The 14136-nt window shown below is 41.1% G+C and overlaps 1 long non-coding RNA gene across 1 annotated transcript; it reads left to right on the forward strand.

Moving 5' to 3' along the window:
- The first annotated feature begins 336 nt into the window (after positions 1-336).
- LOC307188180 lies at positions 337-13874 on the forward strand. Its single transcript, XR_013828821.1, has 3 exons — positions 337-408; positions 10542-10598; positions 12243-13874. It is a non-coding gene; the product is annotated as an uncharacterized lncRNA (long non-coding RNA).
- Positions 13875-14136: the final 262 nt, after the last annotated feature.

The raw sequence follows: 14136 nt of genomic DNA on the forward strand, positions 1-14136 counted from the left end.
TAGCAACGTGTTTACAAGATAATGTTTTTATAAAATTAGCAAAACTAAGATATTTTAACCCACATCTGTTAAGACAGGTGCCTCTTTCCACTGGGACTTTCCTATCTGGGAGCACTGAAGTAGCTAGGGCAGCTTGGGGCATTTTTAAGTAGGGTCTTCCCGTGAGTAGGGCTTGAGTGTGTCTACTTGGCCTGCCTTTGGGTTCTGGGTTGTGCAGAGTTCAGAGGAGTTATCTTTACTGAGAGGCCCAGTAAAGATAAAAGGGAAAAAGTTGTGTTTCTGAAGTGTCTCCAAATCTCCAATGGTGGCAGCCCTCATCCACCCCTGCCAGCGATGAAAGAAGGCCAGGATCTGGTGAGAGAGAACCATCAGAAGAACTGCAGCCATGGGTCCTCCCTCTGTGTCAGGGTAAGTTTGGAATTCTTGAACAGAAACAGAATCAGCTGGTGAACCGGCTGTGAGTGAATATGCATGCAAACATGTCTTTTGTTGTTTCTCAAGCCAAGTATATTTTTGGTCTGTTTCCCTGGAGACTGGAATAGGGAGAGGCTTTACCAAGTGTAGTATAATTTTGCCGACTCCACTTCCCTTCCAATTCCCCAAATTAGTCATCCTGTCTCTTCACCTGGATTGATTTTGTCCAAGGTCACTAACTTCTTTGTTGCTAAATCTAACTTTTCAGTCTTAATCTTAATTGACTCTCCTTTGCTACCAATGCTCTTTTCAAATGTAAGTCCTATCCGCCTCTACTTAAAATCTTTCAGTGGCTCCCCTTTGCTTTTAGGATAAGACCCAAATCTCCAACCTGCATGGTCAGACCCAGTCCTCTCCAGTGTCGTCCCAGTCACACACACTGATCTTTCATGTCTCCAATGAGCCATGCTCTTTTCCCGATACAAAACTTTTGCACGTGTTCCTTCACCCATTTTATATGTGCCTCAGTTTATCTGTTAACACCTCAAAAACTGTGGGACAGTAAATTTCTGTTACTTAAGCCACTCAATTTATGGTACTTTGTTATGGCAGCTTTAGGAAACTAATACACTCACCAACACTTGTTATTTTCCATTTTAAAAATTACTATCATAACCATCCTTTTGGGTGTGACGTGGTATCTCATTATGGTTTTGGTTTGCATTTCCTTAATGCAAGTGATTTTGAACTTACTTTCACATGCTTATTAGCCATTTGTATATCTTCTTTGGATAAGTGTCTATTCATATCTTCTCTTCATTTTTCAGTTGGATTATTTGTCTTTTTGTTATTGAGTTTTAGGAGTTCTTCTATATCTAGAAAGAAGTCCTTTATCCTTTATACGTTTTGCCAGCATTTTCTCCTCTGCTCAGGTGGTCTTTTCACTTTCTTGTTGGTGTTCTTTGAAGCACAAAAGTTTTTAATTTTGATGAAGTCCAATTTATCTATTTTTTCTTTTGTTGCTGTGCTTTTGGTATTTTATCTTCCATCTTGACCTAGCTCAAATGTTTCTTCCACAGGGAAGATAGCATTCCTCTGATGTATGCTCTCAAAAAACCATCTTTGTAATTACAAATTTATTGGAGAGATTTATTTGATTGTCTTTTCCTCTAGACTGTAAACTCCAGGAGAGTAGGGTCTGAGTCTGCTTCCTCTCTTCCCATTTTGACCCCAGCAGAGTGCCTGCTATGTAGCAGGCGCTCAGAGTTGTTGAATGAATAAAATGTAGACTTGACTCTATGGACTATTCCCTGAAATGGAATGAAGAGTGAAATACTCTTCATGTGGTCTTGATGACATCCACCCTCCTGTTCTCCTACTTCTTGGCTGCTCCTAGGGCTATTCTGCTGGTTCCTCTTCCTTTACCCATTCTGTGGTCACAGGCCCTGCTCTCTTCTCACCCTCCACACTCTCTTTGCCTCTGCTCCCAAGACTTTAATTACAAGTTGAAAGCTAATGACTCTCAAGTCTGTTTCCTACCTAGATGGTTCTTCTCAGCTGCAAACCTGCGTGTCCCACTGAAAAAAATGTGTATGCTTTTTGTTGAGTGGAGTGTTCTATAAATGTCAATTAGGTCTAGTTTGTTGATAGTGCTCTTCATATCTTCTATATCCTTATGAATTTCTGTTAACTTGTTCTGTAAATTATTGGCAAAAGGATATTGAAATCTGAGTATAATTGTGGATTACTCCTTACAGTTCTATCAGTTTTTGCATTGTGAATCTCGGAGCTCTGTTTTTAGGTGCATAAACACTTAGGATTGTTATGTTCTTTTGATGACTTGACCCTTTTATCATTATAAATTACCTTCTTTATTCTTGGTTATGTTTTTTCTCTGAAATCTACTTTGATATTATTATAGCCACTCTGGCTTTCTTTTAGTACCAGCATGGTATGTCTTTTTCTATACTTTTACCTATTCACGTCTTTATATTTAAAGTGTATTTATTTTAGGAGGCACATAGTAGGGTCTTTTTCTTTTGTAATCCAAACTGACAGTCTCTCTCATTTAATTAATTCAATTACATTTAATGTGATTTTTAATATGGTTAGGTTGGTTATCACGTTGCTTGCTGTTGTTTTCTATTTGTCCTCTCCATTCTTTGTTCCCTTTTCCTCCTTTTCAGCCATCTTTTGGACTGAGTACTTTTTTTATTCTACTTTATTTGCTTCATTGGTTTTTTAGCTATAATTCTTTGTTTTTTTAGTGGCTGTGTAGGGTTTATAGTATACATCTTAAACTTACCACAGTCTGTGTCTTCAAGTTCACTAATCTTTTCTTCTGCAGTCTAATCTGTCACTAATTCCTTTCAGTGTATTATTCATCTCACACATTGTACTTTCATCTCTAGATGATTGATTTAGTTCTTTTAAAAACTATCTTCCATGTGTCTACTCTATTTCTGAACATATGGAGTTATAGGTATAATACCTGTTTTGATGTCCTTGTCTGCTAATCCTAACATCTGTCTCAGTTGTAGGTTGGTTCAATTGATTGATTTTTCTCCTCCTTACAGGTGGTATTTTTCTGCTTCTTTGTAAGTCAGCTAATCTTTGATGGGGTGCCAAACACTGTGAATTTTACTTTGTTGGATACTGTCTTATTTTCTATTCATTTGTGTTTGAACTTTGTTCTGGGTTACAGTTAAGTTACTTGGAAACAATTTGATTCTTTTAATTCTTGTTTTAAGTTGGGCCATAAAGGAAATCTCAGCATATTTTACAGGATTGAAATCTCTGCAAATTAGGCTAGAAGTCCATAATAAAAAATAACGACTTCCAGTTTCTGGGCTTAGAAGTCACTACTCTGTCCTAACAACAAATAAAAAGCTGAAAAAACTGAAAAGTCAACAACTCTTCTTAGATCTATAAGAGAAGTGAGGTCACAGGGCAAACCACTGTCGCCCAAATTGAAAGGACCAATGCAGAGAATCACAGCTTACTGTAGCAGAAGACCACAAGCTGAAACTTCTGCAGGAACCAGTGCTGGGGTAGGAAACCTGAACTGTAGTTGATGAATTGCTGGAGGCTCAGTATAGACAATTCTGAGAGTTAAAAACTCCGAGGGGACTCATTCATTGAGAGGCCTCCACCTTTTTTAGGAGTATTACCTACTGTAGTTCTACCATGTTCTCAAGTGAATCATGAGAAACATCCCCCTGTGCTTCTGGCAGGGGAGGGGGAAAAGGAACCACTTTGAAATATACCAGAACATTCTGTTCTTTTTAACAAGGTCTGTCCTCAGGAGAAACTATTTAACCAGAGCTCAGAGCGTAACCTGCTGGGGTTTTATCAGAGCCTAACTGACCTGAGGGAAGGCTGGCTCTAGCCTTCCAATTGTGAGAAAGGAAATACTGAACTCCAGCCTCCGTCTAGCCATTCTGTCCCACCTAAGAGGGTAAAGGAGAATGAGAAGCATGTGTGAAGATCACAGTCCAGAATCACAGACTCACTAAAAGACTGAGACCTAATCATAGGACTGTGAAATGCTTTCCCTCCCCCTGTACCTTACACCATATTACTAAAGGCTATTTACAGCAGTTTCTCTTACCCAGTACATCATGCCTGACAACCAAGAAAAAAATCAAAAGTCATATTAAAAGACAAAAAACACAGTTTGAAGACACAGAGCAAGCATCAGAACTAGACTCAGATATGGCAGGGATGTTGGAATTATCAGGCTGGGAATTAAAAACAACTATGATTAGTATGCTAGGAGCGCAGAGAGAGAAGGAAAATGACATAGCAGCAACCTGGATATACATAAAGAAAGGAAGAGCACTGGAGAAGGAATAAGGATAGGTAAAATAAAAACTTTTATTTTTTAAATTTTCAATTGATCTATCAGATAACAATTTGTTTAAAATAATAATAGCAACAATTACTTGACTATATATATATTCTTACGCATGCTTATAAAAAAGTGAAATGAATGTCAGCAATGATAAAGGGATCAGAGGGAGGAATTAGGATGATTTTGTTACTATACAGTATTCACACTACCTGTGAAGTGATATAATGTTATTTGATAGTGGTCTTGGATTAGCTGTAAATGTATATTACAAACTCTAGGGCAACCACTGAAAAAAAAGTTTTATGGAAAGCATAGTTGATATACTAAGAAAAGAGAGAAAATGGAATCATAAAATGCTCAAAACCACAAAAGGCAGAAAAATAGTGGAAGACAAAAAGTAGGGACAAAGAATAAGGCTGACAAATAGAAAACAGTAACATATATCATAAATATTAACCCAACTATATCAATAGTAATAATTTTGGACATCAAAGCTCTAAATGCACCAATTAAAAAACAGATTGTCAGGGTAGATAAAAAAACAAGAGCCAGCTATATGTTGTCTACAAGATACACACTTTAAATACAAAGACACATATAAATTAAAAGTAAATGGATGGAGAAAGATGTACCATGCTAACAATAACTGAAAGAAAGTAGGGGGACTTTCCTGGTGGCACAGTGGTTAAGAATCAGCTTGCCATTGCAGGGGACATGGGTTCGAGCCCTGGTCTGGGAAGATCCCACATGCCAGAGAGCAGCTAAGCCTGTTGTGCGCCACAACTACTGAGCCTGCGTTCTAGAGCCCGTGAGCCACAACAACTGAAGCCCCCGTGCCTAGAGCCCATGCTCCACAGCAAGAGAAGCCACCGCAATGAGAAGCCTGTGTACTGCAAGGAAGAGTAGCCCCCGCTCGCCACAACTAGAGAAAGCCCGTGTGCAGCAACAAAGACGCAACACAGCCAAAAATAAATAAATAAAAAATAAATAAATTCATAAAAAAGCAAGCCAAAATGAAACAACTTGAGCACTAGTTGCTTAAAAAAAAAAACCTAAAAAAAAGAAAGAAAGAAAGTAGGAATAGCTACATTAATTTCAGATAGAGCAGACTTCAGAGCAGAGAAGGTTATCAGGGATAAAGAGGGGTATTACATAATGATAAAGGAGTCAGTTCTCTAAGAAGACATAATAATCCTTAATGCATATGCACCTAACAACAGAGTGTCAAAATACATGAGGCAAAAACTGATAGAACTGCAAGGAAAAGAAGATGAATCCACTATTATGTTTAGAGACTTCTACCCCTCTATTGAAAATGGATTGATCAAGCAGACAGAAAAGTCAGTAAGGATACAGTTGAACTCAACACCATCAAATAACTGGATATAATGGACATCTCATGGACTTCTTCATCCAACAACAGCACAAGGCACATTCTTCTCAAGCTTACATGGAACATTCACTAAGATAGACCACATTCTGGGCCATAAAATACATCTTAACGAATTTAAAAGAATAGAAATCATACAATGGAATTAAACTAGAAATGAATAACAGAAAGATAGTTGGAAAATCCCCAAATACTTGAAGATTAAACAACACACTTTTAAATAACACGCGGGTCAAAAAAGAAATCTCAGAATAGCCAATACAATCTTGAAGGAGAGTGTGAAGTTGGAGGACTGACACTACCCAGCTTCAAGACCTACTATAAAGCTACAGCAATCAAGACAATGTGGTAGCAGTGATAGGACAGACAAATAGATCAATGGAACAGAATGGACAGAGCTGATATAGACCCACGTCAATGCAGTCAACTGATCTTTGACAAAAGAGCAAGAGCAATACGATGGAGAAAAGACAGTCTTTCAGCAAATGGTGCTGGAACAACTGGACAGTCCATGTGCTAAAAAAATGAGTCTAGACGAAGACCTTCCACCTTCACAAAAGTTAACTCAAAATGGCTCACAGACTGTTTTTTGTTTCTTTTTATCTTTTTCTTGCCTTCTTTTGTATTGATCAGTATTTTTTTTTTTTTTTGAGGTACACGGGCCTCTCACTGTTGTGGCCTCTCCCGTTGCGGAGCACAGGCTTCGGACGCGCAGCCTCAGCGGCCATGGCTCACGGGCCCAGCCGCTCCGCGGCATGTGGGATCTTCCCGGACCGGGGCACGAACCCGTGTCCCCTGCATCGGCAGGCGAACTCTCAACCACTGTGCCACCAGGGAAGCCCCTGATCAGTACTTTTTTATTATTCTGTTTCCTTCCTCTATAACTTGTTAGTTACACATTTACTGTTACTATTATTATTTTGTTACCCTAGATATTACAGCATACATCCTTAACTTAACAAAGTGTCCTTTAAGTTAGTACTTTTACCTTTCTCTAGACAATTCAAGGACCTTACAACACTTTAATTCTGTTTAGCACCCTCCTGGCTTTCATACTATTGTTTATTCTAATATATTGTAAACCTCACAATAGATGACATTTATTGTTCTGAACAGTCATTATTCAATGAAATTTACCTACAAATTTACCCTTTTTTCTGCTTTTCATTCTTTCTACATTTCCCTTTTCTCTGGTAACTTGGTTCTCGAGGTCCTGGTTGCCTTGGTTGTTCTTTGATGTCATCAAACAGCTATGGTTTGTGTTTTATCTAGCTTTAATATTTGTTTTCAGTGAGAGAGTTATTCTGGTACTAGCTACTTCATCATAGCCTGAAACAGAGTTTCTTTCCTGGGTTCTTAATCTTTCCCTCAATTCTAGCTCTTTCTGCTTAGTGTAAAAAATCATGTATTTGGGCTTCCCTGGTGGCGCAGTGGTTGAGAGTCCGCCTGCCGATGCAGGGGACACGGGTTCGTGCCCCGGTCCGGGAAGATCCCACATGCCGCGGAATGGCTGGGCACGTGAGCCATGGCCGCTGAGCCTGCGCGTCCGGAGCCTGTGCTCCGCAACGGGAGAGGCCACAACAGTGAGAGGCCCGCGTAACGCAAAAAAAAAAAAAAAAAAAAGGAAAGAAAGAAAAAAAAAATCATGTATTCACAATTTCCTAAACACAACCAGCCATTTCAGATCTCTGTGCCTTTGTTTATGCTGTTCCTTCTGCCTCTCCTCAACATCCTCCTTGTTTTTATGGCTAAAAGTCCCTTTAAGTCTCAGCTCATATTGACAAGTTTTCTGGGACGCTATCTCCACCCTTGCATCTTGGGTGAACCTCTGTTGTGTCAGTTATCACACTGTGCTATAACTGTTATCTATCCTCTACACCAGACTTACAGAGGATACTGTAGGGATTCCTGCACATAGTACAGTGCTTAGTACAGTACAAGACAGTTTTTGAATGAATGAATGACAAGCATATCCTTCAGATGATCCTTCTCAAATCTTGTGCTAGTTAGTCTCCTCTGATTGCAAGGGATGGAGACACCCTCCCCACTATAGATTTATTCTGATGATATCACTTTATTCTAATATCATCATCTACATCATCTACATGTGGCAAGAAGTTCAATAAATATTTTATAAGAAACCAAGAACAGTTAATCCTTATGTAGCCTGGGGCATAATTTGAGAACTAGAAGGTGATTTAGAACCTTAAGTAAACTTGTGACTGGGTCACAGGGTTATCATGCCCACAACATCATAAGTGCTTCAGTTCCCTGCCATCATGGGGACTCAGCTTGTTTCTTTCTTTGATTCTCCTACTCTTCCTGCTGGCGGCCAACCCCTCAACCCCTTCTCTGAATATCATTTGCTTGTTCATTGATTTTGCTTACTCATAGCTTCTGCTTCTTTGTGGCCTCAAAACCTCTGCACTTGCCCCCTCTTTTTGTGTTCACTCAGTTTCTCAACCTGTCATCATCTTCCGACTTCTGCATCTCAGTTTCAGCTCCACAAGAGAGTGATCTGATTGGTTCGTTTAGACAGCGTCAATTCTCTTGGCAAAGCTCTTATGCCAGGTCACATCATGGCCACCATTCTTTCATTTATTTGCCTATTTAACAAATATGCACAGGCCACTGGCTCACTTCTAGATAAGCTATCATAAGGTAGGTGCCCAATCCTGGGCTAGTAGCTGTGGTTGGGGTAGAGTGGAGGACAAGGTCATAAAGTGGTAACAGTGTGGAGATCTGTATTTAAGAAACTGTCTTAGGACGGGGCTGTGGCCACACCATGCATTCTAAGCCTTGGCCAGTTCAGGAAACAAATTCCAGCAAGGCTTTTGAAAATAATTCAAAATTGAGAACGCTGGTGCTGAGCGAACGGTATCTTATGTTCTGGAGAGTAAGAGTGTCTTTTGTTTGAGATATGAGTACTGCAGGTGACAGAGTTAGTTTGGGGGATGGGAAACAGTTCATTTTAAGATGAAAACTAGAGTTGATTTGTATTGTGGCCTGGTGAGTGGTTGTCCCACCTTTGCTGCAGGAACACCTATAAAGTCAAGATTCCCTAAGAAATTCTGTCCCCTAAAACCATGAGATACGTCTTGGTCTGGAAGATGTTCTGAGGAAAGAAGCTTAGAATGTTTGATTTTGGATTAAATGCACAGTTCAGAAATTTTAAAAAACTGATCCACAGATTCATTGTTGAAATGATCCTCCTGGATGCTGAATAATATCAGCCCAAACTGGGGCTTTGATATTGACACGTTCTTTCCTATGAACAGGTCCAGCTTACTTCCTCCCACCTTTCTTCCCTCCCTCCCTCCCTCCCTCCTTTCCTTCCTTCCTTCCCTCCTTCCTTCCTCTTTCAAATATTTTCCTTTTTTCAAAAAATCAAGAAATACATCACATACACTTAAATATATTTATTACATGAATATATGTCGTTTAAAGATTAATCATCCAATGAACATTCATGTACCCACTATTTAGGTTAAGAAACAGAACATTCTGAGGGTTCCATACGCTCCCTGTGGACCCTTCCACAGTTACATCCCCCTTCCTCCTCCACAGAGACAACCTCTGCCTGTCTTCTGTGTTAGTTCTATCTTCTAGTCTCTATAATTATCCTACCATATATTGTTTTGTTTCATAAAACAGTAACATGCACAAAGCTGGGTTAGTAAGGACAGTGTATCGTTGCCTCTTTAGATGAAGGTCCTCAGGAGAAGGTGAAACGATGACCTCTGGGTCAGAGGTGACCTCATGTTCACTGAAAGTTTACAGGGCAAAGTCACAAGTGAGTCTGTGGGAAATAGGACTCATCAAAATTGGCCTGCATGGCAGGGTGAAGTGTCAGACAGTTACTGGACATCAGGCAGGATATGGTCAGGAAGAGTGGGTGGCTCTGTACTCTGTGATTTGAAGTTCCTATGGCCTACTTGCAGCTCTCAGGAATGGGTCAGAGCAAAACATTTTTGTGAGAGTGAAATAAATATCTTCAAACAATGCAGGCAGGAGGGCATCAAGGGAAGAGCAGGGACTTCATCCACACATGGTCAAGACAAGCCTCCTGGTGATGCTGCAAACGCCAGAAGCAGCTAAAGGTTTATAGTCAACCAGAAGGGCTGTGGGAATGAGCCCCTCAAAAAGAAGAGATGGAAAGCCTTCAGCATCTGTGATGCTGCTGCTGCTGGTGATGGTGACGATGGTAGCTGAATGCTCACTCTGAGCCCTGCATGGTGCTAAGCAGTGTCCATTTTTGTCTCATTTAATCTTCGTAACAATCCACAGAGATAGATATTAATATAATGCTTGTTGTCCAAATGAAGAGATTGAGCATCTGAGAGTTTCTTAATTAAGAAACTGGCCCAGTGTCACATAGCTGGTAAATTGCTTCAGATGTTTTCCAGGGATCAAGGCCACATTATCTGCTGGGAGAGAGATGAAGAGACTAGCACAGGTGGTGAACTGATGGGAGCATGCTTAAGTTAGTGGCGGTAATAACAAAAATAGGGGCATTCCCTGGTGGTCCAGTGGTTAGAACTCAGTGCTTTCACTGCCAAGGGCCCGGGTTCAATCCCTGGTTGGGGAACTAAAATCCTACAAGCTCTGTGGCCAAAAAAAAACCAACAAAACATTTACTGGATGTGCACTAAGTACCTGACATAGTGCTAAGCACTTTTACATGCATTAATTTGAGATGAAATAATACCCAGATACACAGAACTGGCACATGAGGCACAAAGCTTGAGGCTTTTGGAAAACTTAGAAATACCCTCTGGCTACATCAAACAGGTAAAAAAATCCTAGCTGTACTGTAGATGTTTCTTCTGATCAGAGGTATCCATTTATTCAAAATTTATTTACGAAATGCCTCTTGTCTCCCAGGTACTGTTTTAGGCACTGAGGACATAGCAGAGAACGGAACAGGCTCAAGGAGAAGAGGTAAGTTCAGAAACATAAAAGGAAATAAAGAAATATTCAGAAGCATCTGAATTTTTGACCCTCTGATCAACACCACCAGAAAAGGAAAAAGAGAAGTACTATTACATTTGCTACTGGTACTACAAAACTGTGCCCTTACCTAACTTCATTTCAGCAAGCCTTTACTGTGAACTATTAATGTGCCAGGCACCATGTGCAGAGGCGCTGGCCCAAAGATGAAGACGATGAGGTTTCTGTCCTTGGGAAGCGCAGTGTGGGAGACAGATGGGTAGGCGGATAATTATATTACAGATGATTCGTGCTATGATTGAGGTGTGAACAAAATTCTGTAGGAGCAGAGAAGAGTGAATAATTCTGCCTGGGGGTGTCAGATAACGTTTAATGGAGGAGAAGACATCTTACCTGGGTCTACGGGAGGCTAGGAGATGGCCAGGTGGAGATGGAGAGAAAAGACATCTAGGGAGGAGTCATTTGTGGATAGAATGATGAAGTTACAGCGCTAAGTTCTGAAATATGGACTGCACACGGACAGCCTGGATCCCTCAGACAATGGTGGGGTGGGGTAGTCCACAGGGTTAATGATTTATTGAAAAGGAGGATTGAGGCTTGTGTTGCTACCAGTTAAAATAACTGAGTTGATAAGCAACCCACTGACTGTTTCTCTGTGCAGAAACCGTTCAGGCGTCCACCATAGTTTTCCCACTCTATGTTTAAGCTAAAGTATCAAAAAGACTTAAAGCACTGCTGTACATATTTGGGGAGGGCAGTGTAAGTTGGTACAGCCCACATGAAAAGCAGATTGTCAATATCTATAAAATTACAAATGCTGCATATATCTTGTGACCAAGCAGTTTCACTTCTAGGAATTTATCTTCAGATGCACTCACTGGCACATGAAATAACTTATGCACGAGTATCCATCGCATCTTGTTTGTTATAGCAAAAGACTGAATACAAATTAAATGTTCATCAAGAGGGGACTGGTTAAATAAGTTATGGTATCTCTTTAAAATGGGATACTATTCAGTTTAAGAAGAAAACAAAGAATAAAGTAGCTCTTTATAATCCTGTTTGGAATGATACATTGTCAAATAAAAAAAGCAAGGGGCAGACCATTTATATAAAATGGGAATGGAGAGAATTCAGGTCTTCCATGGAGTGTTCCAGCGGTTGAATTAAAGAACCCTGGGCTGCCCTGCCTCCAGGCTCCTTGTGATAGGTGACAAGAAAGATCAGCTGAGAAGGAGCCTTCTGTGACTTGTAGCCAAAAGCATACAGACACAAACCTGAGGTCTGCAGAGGTCTTTGTGTTTGGACCAGGAATAATGCAGAAGAGGGGGTTAAATCTTTGACTTGCAGAAATTCTCCAGTTGACTCCATTTTAACTCCAGTGGGCATCCCCAAGTGCTTCTTCCCTCTGGGTATCCTGAGCTCTGTATCTCAGGGCAGCCAGTCATTCACGTGATGCAGCTGTGGGGATTTCTTTGCAGAGATGCAATCTGGCAGAATTCAACTTGCCTTCTTTTAAAATACAACCTCATCAAAGCAAGAGCGCTAAAAGCCTGATAGAATCTATTTGTAGTCAGGGGCACGAGGGCAATACACTGGATGCTAGAATCAAACCTGGCCATTCTCCGCCCACAGGAGGACCCAGATAATCCTGACCTGCCATAGTGACTATAGAGCTGAGAAGTCTCTGGATCAAGCTTCATGTGGTCTGAGAACTTGTCCACACGGCTGAAACTGTCCTGTCAGTATCTTCCAGACAATTTTGAGGACTCACTGTCACTCACTTATCTTTTCTTTCAAGAAAGTTATTTGTCCCTGGCACTCTGCTAGGTACTGGAGATACAACAGTGAGCAAAACTGAAGTGGCCTTGCCTGTATTGACTTACAGTCTAGAGGAGGAGATGGGAATTAGTTGAATAATTATCAAATAGGTGTACAATTACAACTGGGCTAAGTATTGTAAAGGAAGCGTTCATGGTGGATAAGAGTGGTTAAGAAAGATACCTATATTAGAATGGGATCAGAGAAGGCCTACCTGAGGAAATGACACTTGAGCTGACATCTGAAGAATGAGTGAGAGTTAATTAGGTGATGTCGGAGAAAAGCATTCCAGCAGAAGGAATAGTTCCTGCAAAGGCTCTGGGGTTGGGGGTAGCATAGAACACTCGAGGAATTGGAAGAAGGCCAGTGTGGTTGGAGGGCAGAGAGTGAGGGGGTGTGCTGGGAGGTGAGGCTGAAGCCTGGAAAGGCAAAACCAAGAGACATGTAAAGTATTTTTGTAAGAGCGATGGAAAGCCATTTGTAGTACAGAGTATTGGTTGTTCCCGAATATCCGTTTTCCCCTCTGTTCCTTTAGTATTCAAGTCCCAGAGTTTTGGTTACCCAGTTAAAGACTGTTTTCCAGACTCATTTGCATATAGATTTGCCCATGTGACCAAGTTCTGACCAGTGGGTTGTGAGCAGAAGGACAGGCTTCCATTTGCTCCTATTTTCTTCTCACTGGCTGGTGTACAGACATGATGGTCCGGGCTGGAGGAGTCATCCTAGACCATGAGGTGGAAGCCATATGCCGAGGATGGCAAAGCAACAAGATAGAGGGAAACTGGCTCCCCATCACCATGGAGTAGCCCTAGCAGCCCCAGACTGTTAAACTCAGACTATATATGACAAGGTAATAAATTTCTAACCTGTGTAAACTACATTTTTTGGTCTTTATCATAGAAGTTACGCCTATATTCTTAGTGACTGTTACAGACTGAATGTTTGTGCCCCCTCAAAGTTCATATGGTGAAATCCTAAGCCCCAGTGGTATTAGGAGGTGGGACCTTTGGGAGGTGATTAGGTCATGAGGGTGGAGCTCTCATGAATGGGATTAGTGTCTTTATAAAAGAGGCTCCAGAGACTCTCTTGCCCCTTCTACCATGTGAGGACACAGTGAGAAGACAGTCATCTGTGATCTAGGAAGGGGCCTTGCAGCAGACATCGAATCTGCCAGCACCTTGATTTTGGACTTCCCAGCCTCCAGAACTGTGAGAAATAAATGTTATTTAAGCCACCAGTCTATGGTAGTTTTGTTATGGCAGCCTGAAAGGACTAAGACACTGGTACACCACTGAAGTGTTCTAGGTGACAGAATCAGATTTTCCCCTTGAAATGGTCACTCTGGCTGCTGTGTGGAAGGTAAAAGCAGTGAGAACAGTCAGAAGCTATCGCAGCCCCCATCAAGGAGGCTGATATCTTGGACCTGCAAAGTAGCTACGAAGATTGGACCGGACTCCATTAGAACACCTTTCGCCTGGTGTAGTGGAAAGAGCATGGACTCTGGCCTCAGGGAGAACTAAGTTCTGCTCCTGGATCCACTACTCTGTAGCTGTGACCTTGGGCAAGTTACTTAGCATCTTTGAGTCTCATCTATAAATTCAAATTGAGGTTCTTTTTAGGGGCTGTATGGTTAAGTTTAAGATGGCCTTCAGAACTGAACTGCAACATTAGCTCTTCCCTGGGTCTTCAGCTTGCCAACCTATCCCCA

This window comes from Stenella coeruleoalba (assembly GCF_951394435.1).
Source record: "Stenella coeruleoalba genome assembly, chromosome: 6".
NCBI classification, from domain to species: Eukaryota; Metazoa; Chordata; class Mammalia; order Artiodactyla; family Delphinidae; genus Stenella; species Stenella coeruleoalba.